The sequence below is a fragment of the Chinchilla lanigera genome, unplaced genomic scaffold (assembly GCF_000276665.1).
Source record: "Chinchilla lanigera isolate Chin_1 unplaced genomic scaffold, ChiLan1.0 scaffold00006, whole genome shotgun sequence".
Taxonomy (NCBI): Eukaryota; Metazoa; Chordata; class Mammalia; order Rodentia; family Chinchillidae; genus Chinchilla; species Chinchilla lanigera.
In genome coordinates, this window is record NW_004955407.1 from 31,626,481 (window position 1) to 31,634,538 (window position 8,058).

The 8,058-nt window shown below is 38.7% G+C and overlaps 1 long non-coding RNA gene across 2 annotated transcripts; it reads left to right on the plus strand.

Moving 5' to 3' along the window:
• The first annotated feature begins 2,804 nt into the window (after positions 1-2,804).
• On the plus strand, positions 2,805-6,918 carry LOC102014533. 2 transcript variants are annotated; one of them, XR_259596.1, is made up of 3 exons: positions 2,805-2,939; positions 3,404-3,549; positions 6,766-6,918. It is a non-coding gene; the product is annotated as an uncharacterized LOC102014533 (long non-coding RNA). The 2 variants fall into 2 exon arrangements; XR_259597.1 differs by lacking the exon at positions 6,766-6,918 and adding an exon at positions 4,785-5,083.
• The last annotated feature ends 1,140 nt before the right edge of the window (positions 6,919-8,058 follow it).

Sequence of the window (8,058 nt, forward strand, 5' to 3'; positions counted from 1 at the left end):
TTAGCAAAGAATAGATCCCATGAGAAGGACCAAAGAGAAATACAGGAGATGAAATTTTATTGGATGTGTGGGCAGCAGAAGTGACGGATGGGGAGAAAAGAGTGTCAGAACTAGACCACAGGGCTGCTATCAGAGACCAGTTAATCAGAAACACCTTAAAAAAACAAAAAGTCATGAAAAATGAATTCAACAACTGCCAGATGACCCTAAGAAGATTAATCTAAGCTTAACTGGAATTGGTGAAATCAGAAGGCAGTACAAAAGTAATGAAAAAAATAACCTGTTTATGAAAAGAATGGAAAACTTCCAAATATAGAAAGTGCAGTAAGTGAGACATATAGAACCCCAAGTAGCCACAATCAGAAAAAGAGCTTCTCCATGATATATCATAGTCCAAATCCCAAAAGTCCAATACAAGGCCAGAATCTTAAAAGCTGTTAAAGTAACAATTTACTTAAAGATAAATCTATTAGAATTACAGAAGACTTCTCAACACGAACTTTAAAGGCCAACAGAGCTTAGAGTGAAGTGGTACAAGCCCTAAAAGAAAACAACTTCTAATCCATACTGATACATCCTGCAAAGCTATCTTTCAAAAATAGATATTTTCATGACAAAGAGCACCTTAAGAAGTTTATGACTGGTCAGGGGTATAGCTCAGTGGCACAGTGCTTGCCTGGCAAGTGCAAGGTCTTGAGTTTGATCCCCAGTCAAAAAAAAAAAATCATAGCTAACAAACAAGTACTCTAAAAATTTTTCATGGATGTCCTAGAAAAAGACAATGAAGCTAACAAGGAGAAAATGTCTAACACAATAAATACACCAGGCAGAGTGAGCAGTTAAGCAGAAAGGAAAGATAGAGAATCCACAACAGAAAACTAAGGCAATAACAGGAATGAGTCAATACCTATTAGTAAAAACTCTCAATATGAAAGGTCTCAATTTTCCAATCAAAAGGCATAGATTGGCAGAATGGTCAAGAAATACAGTACGCTATATACAAGAAACACATTTAACCCAAAAAGAAGTTCATAAACTAAAAGTCAATGGATGGAACACAATATTCTGTGCAATAGGAACCCAAAATAAAGCAGGTGTAGCTATCCTGTTTTTCAGACAGAGTGGACTTTAAGCCAAAATTGACCAGGAGAGGCAACAAAGGTCACTACATATTAGTTAAGGGAACAATTTAACAGGAAAAGGTAAAGTTATAAACATATATCCACCAAAGACCAGTACACCCTACTTCATAAAACACTAGACATAAAAGATCAGATGAACATCAGCATAACTATAGTGAGGGACCTCAATATCCTACTGTCACAGACAGACAGATCAACTGGACAAAAATAAATAAAGAAATATCACAGTTGAACCCAAACTTTGAAAAAAAAATAGACATAATTTATATCTACAGAGTGTTCCAATCAACAACAGAACACCCATTCTTCTCAGTAGCACATGGAACTTGCTCTAAAATAGACCATATACTAGCCAATAAGCACGTTAAGTAAGTGCAAAAGAATTGAAATTATCCCATGCATATTATCAGATTATAGCAGCATGAAAATATAAATCAATGGCAAAAGAAACCACAAGAATTATGCAAACATGTGGAAATTACACAATATACTATTGAATAATTGGTGGGCCATAGACAAAATCAATGCAAAAATTAGAGAGTTCTTAGAAAAATAATTTCAGTACAATATAACAGAATTTATGCAACACAGTGAAAACAGCCCTAAGAGACAAATGTAGAGCTGTGAATGCTCACATCAGACAACCAGAGCAAGCCCAAATAAATAACCAAATGATGCACCTCAAGGTCCTAGAAAAACAAGAACAATCCAAATCCAAAGCTAGTATGAGGAAGAAAATTCTAAACGTCAGGGAAGAAATTAATAAAATTGAAACTGAAACATAAAAGCATTAATGAGTTGAGGAGTTGGCTCTCTCAAAGGATTAAAAACCCTTAGCCAGTCTTACCAATAAAGGAAGAAAACCCCAAATCAATGCAATTGGAAAAGAAAAGGGTGAAATTATAGTGGACCCTGCTGAAATCCAAAAGACTACTACCAACTACTTCAAAAATCTGTACTCCAATAAAATGGAGAATTCAGAAGAAATGGTTATATACCTAGATACATACAAATTTCCAAAACTGAACCAGGAGAATTAAAAAACCTTGAATAACCCAATAAAAGGCAAGGAAATTGAAGGAGTAATTTAAAATCTAGCAATTAAGAAAAACTCAGGTCCTAATGAAGTCTACAAAAAACTTCAGGGAAGATCTAATACAAATACTAATCAAACTCTTTCATAAAACTGAAAGGGAAGTAGTACTCTCAAAGTCATTCCTGGTAGCTAGCACGATCCTCACTGAAACCAGACGAGGATCCAACAAAATGGAAGCTGTAGGCCAACCTGTTTAGTGAACATAGATCCAAAAATCCTCAGCAAGATACTGGCAAAAAGAACACAATAAATCATCAAAAAGATCATACCTTGTGACCAAACAGGGTTCATACCACGGATGCAGGGATGGTCCAACATGTGCAAATTAATAAACATAATATATCATATAAACAGAAGCAAGGACAAAATCCACATGATCATCTCCTTAGATGCAGAAAAGGCCTTTGACACAGTCCAAGGTGGTGCTACTGGGAGGTGGTAGAACATTTAGACCAGGTGTGGTCTTGTGGGAGGTCTTTATGTCACTGGCATATGTCACAAAGGGGATTTTGGCACACTTATTACTTCTCTGGCACTCATTTTGCTGCTTGTTTTGCTTCCTGGCCATGAGGTGAATGGTTTGGCTTTGCTGTGTGGTCCTGTCATGATTTGTTGCCTCACCACAGGGCCGAAACAGTGGAGCTAATTGGTCATGGGTTGGAACCTCTGAGACTGTGAGCCAAAATAAACCTTTTTTATTGGTAAGTTGATTATCTCAGATATTTGTTATAGTAACAGAAAGCTGATTAGCACAGGGGCACAGTAAATAAAACAATTTATGTGAGAGTAGATAGCCCTAGCAGACACTCAGAATAGGAAGGTGAGTAGAGGGAGAGCTGGGGAGGGTGATGTGGGGAGTACCACTAACCGGGTGTGCAACATGGGCAGGTGATTCACCTGAATGTGGATCTGGAGGATACCACATATGTGGAGCATGTGCACTGCATGCCAGCAGATACCTTGCAGCGGGGTGGACAGGCAAGGGAGGCCCACTGAGGTGCCCCCTCCAAGCAGTAGCCATTCTGCCACCTGGCATTCTCCAATCTCCTTTCAAGTCTCTTTCCTTCTCCTCCAAGTGGTAGTATGGAGAGCTGGGTCTAACGTACTATGTGATATGAAAATTAGAAATGCCTACTCTGCACTTTATGATTTCCTTCCATTCCAGTCTCATGGATGACAGACCTTCCACACCACGCTCCTGGTCTGACTGTGAAGAGTGGGCAGTGTGCAGAAAGAGATGGAGCACAGAGACAGGGAAGGACAAGAAGACAGACGGCCCTTGCTCTTTCCCTCTCCAGCTTCTCTTTGTATGTAAGTTTTTTTTTTTGTTTTTTGGTTTTTGGTTTTTTCCGGTACCGAGAATCAAGCTCGCGACCTCGTGCTTGCCAGGCAGGCGCTGTGCCGCTGAGCTAAATCCCCAGCCCCCTCTTCTCTTTGTATGAACCTCCTCCCCTCAGCCCCAGTTCCTGCCATGAGTTGTTCTTTTACACCTCCACATGCTCCAAGCTCAGAGACCCTCAGAATAAACCCCCACCCCTCCAGGGGCCCTTCCATCTGCTTCCCCACCCCCACCCGCCTGCTACACTCAGCCTGGCCAGCCACAAGCAGATTTCATCGTCACCGGCTGGTTTCACTCTTGAGGTCTCTACAGCTGGACAGACCTGAACCAACGAAACAACAACAACAAAAAAAAAAATCAAAAAACGAAAAAAGATTCTCTTAGAGTAGTGGAGGGAGGTCAAACGGGGGTGCAATATTAGCTCTGTAGCTATCAGATTACATGAAATTTGTTTTAAGCCAAGAATAGTTTGCAAGGTCCCCACAACAATGACGTACTACTTATTTTTCTATAGAAGGCAAGCAGTTTGAAAGATTTTTTTTTTTAAAGCAAGGATAAAAGAACAATATAATGTGCCAGAATACAAGGCTACAAATTTTTTCTAGAAAAACAAAAGATACTAATTTATTTATAGTGTCTAACTAATGGATTTAAAAAAAAAAAAAAAAAACTTCTCAGGAACATGAATGACAGTGTGTGAAGCACCATCCTTTTGTTTGCGATCTGGGTTGGTTCTGTGAGGAGAGGGAGGGTTGTGCTCACGCTTTTGGCTCTTAGACAGCCAAGCTGGCTGGCAGGAAAAGCTGTGCTGGCAGCCCTGACATTTTCCAGATCAAGAGACAGTGGTCTAAGCGGTAATTGATGTTTATTGAGAACCTCCTGTCTTCTGAGTCTTTGACATTTATTAACTCATTTGGTACTGCACAGAGGTTTTTGTCTCCCTACGTCAGAAGGGCAGAGGCTGAGATAGAGAACAACTCAGGGCCTTGCCTTGTGTATTGCAGAAACTCATATGTCATGGCCAGAACTCCGGGTGGTTTCCCCCCATCGTGGGCACCATCCTTGGGCCTTCCTGCCGTTGTGTTGGAGGACAACAGGCCATGGGGAAGGGCCTTCAGGCAGGAGCATGATGGATGAGCCAGAGAAAGGAAGACTGGAGGCTATGTTAAGGTTGTGGGTGCCCTGACCTCCCTTACTGTGATCTCAGGCCACCAGGAGCTTGGGAACAATGCGTGTGAGACCATTTGAGAGGACAGTAAAGCCCCAGAGAAGCATCGTGCTTGCTGGTGCAAAGGTGGCCTGTGGATCTGAGTTAATCTCCTGATCTCCACCTCTCCTGCATCCTGCTCCCTCCAAGACTCCCAGTGGATGCATGAGACCACAGAGAGCATTGATTATCAACAGTTTTCTCTGTCCATTCAGACCCATGATGGTGCTTCATTTATAAATGAAGCACAGGAAGAATGTGCCTAAAGTTTTCTGAACAATGATAAAACAAAACAATTATGACAGTATGCTATAGTAAGAGTTATTTAAAACATGAATGAGTGTTTATATTTCTAGAACGTTCCATTTAATATTTTCAGAACTTAGTTCACCACAGGTAACTGAAACCTCAAAGAGTGAAATTAGAATGGCAATCATCAAGCAGTCACACAACAATAAAAGCTGGTGAGGCTGCAGGGTAAAAGGAACTCCTCTGCACTGATAATAGCAATGTAAACTAGTACAACCACTGTGGAAATCAGTATGAAGATTCCTCAGAAAACTAAAACTAGAAATTCCCTTCAACCCAGCTATTCCCCTTCTAAATAGCTTCCCAAAAGTGTTACAGAAATCATATTTCAGTGATACATGCATACCTATGTTTACAGCAGAACAAGTCATAATAGCTAAATCTTGGAAGCAGCTTTAATGTCCATTAACAGATAAATGAGTAAAGAAAATGTGGTATTTACACATAGTGGATTACTACTCTACAGTAAAGAAGGATAAACAAGTCATTTGTGGGAAAATGGGTGCACTTTGAGGCTATAATGTTTAGTGAAATAAATCAGACATACAGGCTTAAATACTCCAAGTTTCTCTTCTATAAGAAATCCAAAATATAAGTAATTTGAAGAGCAAAAGGAAAGATAGATAATAGGAAATATGGAGAAAGATCTTTTGCAAACAGGAAGGGAACCAAGAGATGGAGGGAGAGGGAGAGGGAGAGGGGAAGGAAAGGGATGAAAGAAGCATTAGGATGTGCTACGTATATATACCAACTCCCTATGAGGAATTGTTACATACTGCAGACATGCACTATAAAAATAATTTTTGCAAAATTGTGAATGGGAGGGCTTCTGTAAAGCAGTAAAGGAAGCAGAGGAAAGCACGGGACTCCACACCAAAGAAGGTGACCAGACCAGACACCATCGCATGTTCACCAAGTAGCTCTCACATTTCAGCCATGGGGCACAGGGTGTGCAGAAAGCAGCAGCTCAAAAGGCCCAGATCCTGGCCCCACATGGACACAGGCCTTCTCTGTGACACCGGATCCCCTGGCCTCTCTGTGATTTGGCTTTCTCTTTAGCGAGGCATGGGTCCATCTTCAGGGTAGCCAAGAAAGCAAACAGGACAATGAATCGTAGAATCTATGACACTCCACCAAATATAAGGCATGGTCAGTGCTCCCCGATTATTTGGAGACGGGATCAGGTACATATATGGATCCCACTGCTCTATTTTTCTTTAATGAATTAATTTATACCCTGCCTTACTTTAGAAACTATTAAAACTAGGCAGAGCCAAAAATTTCCATCTTTTCTACATAGAAGTAATTCAGTTGCAAGGTAGAAAATTTAGAAAACATAGAAAATTATGTTTTTAAAAAACTCACCCATCATCTCTGCTCCCTTCCCCTCACAGCCAAACATTATACATATTCTGGTATTTATTTGGGGGTTCTTTTCTATGTGTGCAACAACACACTTCTATATTTTAACTAAAAAACAGGATTTTATCTGATTATTGTTATTGAACTTCAGTTTTTACTTGATAAATTGTGACTATCATACAATGTCAAATATAAATTTGCATTTATAACTTTTAGTGGCTCCTAACGTTCTAAGACTGTCATACATTCTAACTAAATCCTTCATTATTGCATGCATTGTTTTTTTCCCCCTAATTTTTCATTGCTCTAGTATTCCCAGTAGGTTGAACATCCTTCTGCAGAACATGAATCAAGACCTGAAGATAATAACCTTCAGGTCATGAAGTGATCATGGTATCTTAGTCACCCTATTTCCTTGTCTAAGTCACCGGAACAAATAAAAACAATAATAAACCTTAAAAAAGTTCCACAACATCCTGGTTTATTTGAGATGAGTGCTCCAATTCTTAAGACCAAAAATGTAATATTTTTAAGAACACTGGTTCCCTTGCTTCACTGATGCCTAAACATGTGCTTAATCCAATTACTTTGTGTTTTTATGCTACTGTGTCTTAGGATGACTCCTGCAAAAAGAAATTCCTCGTCAAAGAACATGCATCTTTGTAAGCTTTTGAAGATATACTGCCAAATTGTCTTTTGGGAATGACATATCAGCTTATATTTCTTAGAGAAGAGCTGATTTCCCCATATCCACTCTACCCATGTATTAGGCAAAACGTGATTTATCTTTGTGTCATTAGTCATTCTATTGACTAATGAGCTTGAACAATTCTCTTCACACATCAATTGGCTATTTGTACATATTATAAGACTATTTTGTTCTTATTATATCCCCATTTGTTTTATGCTGGGCTATTTTTCTTTTTCTTATTATCTGTCAGATTTTTTTGTATTTTATGAAAAATCCCTCTGTCTGCAATATGTGTCACAGCTATTTCTCAGATGTAATTTACCTTTCATGTTTTTGTTTATATTTTCCAAATTTAAAGGTAAAATCTCTTTATAATCTTTTTTCCAGTATGTTACTTTATTGATTTTTCCTTTGGGATTACACTTAGCAAATTTTTCTTATTACAAGTTTACATAAAATTTTACCTCTTCTTCCTTCCGGTACTTTTATGTTTCTTAAAAATATATAAACCATATGCAAGTCATTACCATGGATGTTAGGAGAGGGAATCTGGCTTGATTTTTTCCAAATGTTTAGACAGCTATTCCAAAATCTTGTATTGAGTAGTTCATTCTTCCCCACTTCACTGAAACACTGTCATTCTCATATCCTGATTACTTACATATACGTACACACTTAAAGCTGTGTCCTATGCTTTTTATTATGTTCTTTATCTCTCTGTTTCTGAGATAGTATCATTCTATTTATATTTTAGTTCCTGGCAAAATAAATGCCCTTCTTCCCTATTCTTTTTTTTTTAAAATGGACCGCTTTCAAACATTTTGCAAAATTAACTTTAAAAGCATGGTCAAATTCCAAAAATAACTATTGGACTAGAGACCAAACTTGTATGGTTAGTTTGATATGCCTAAA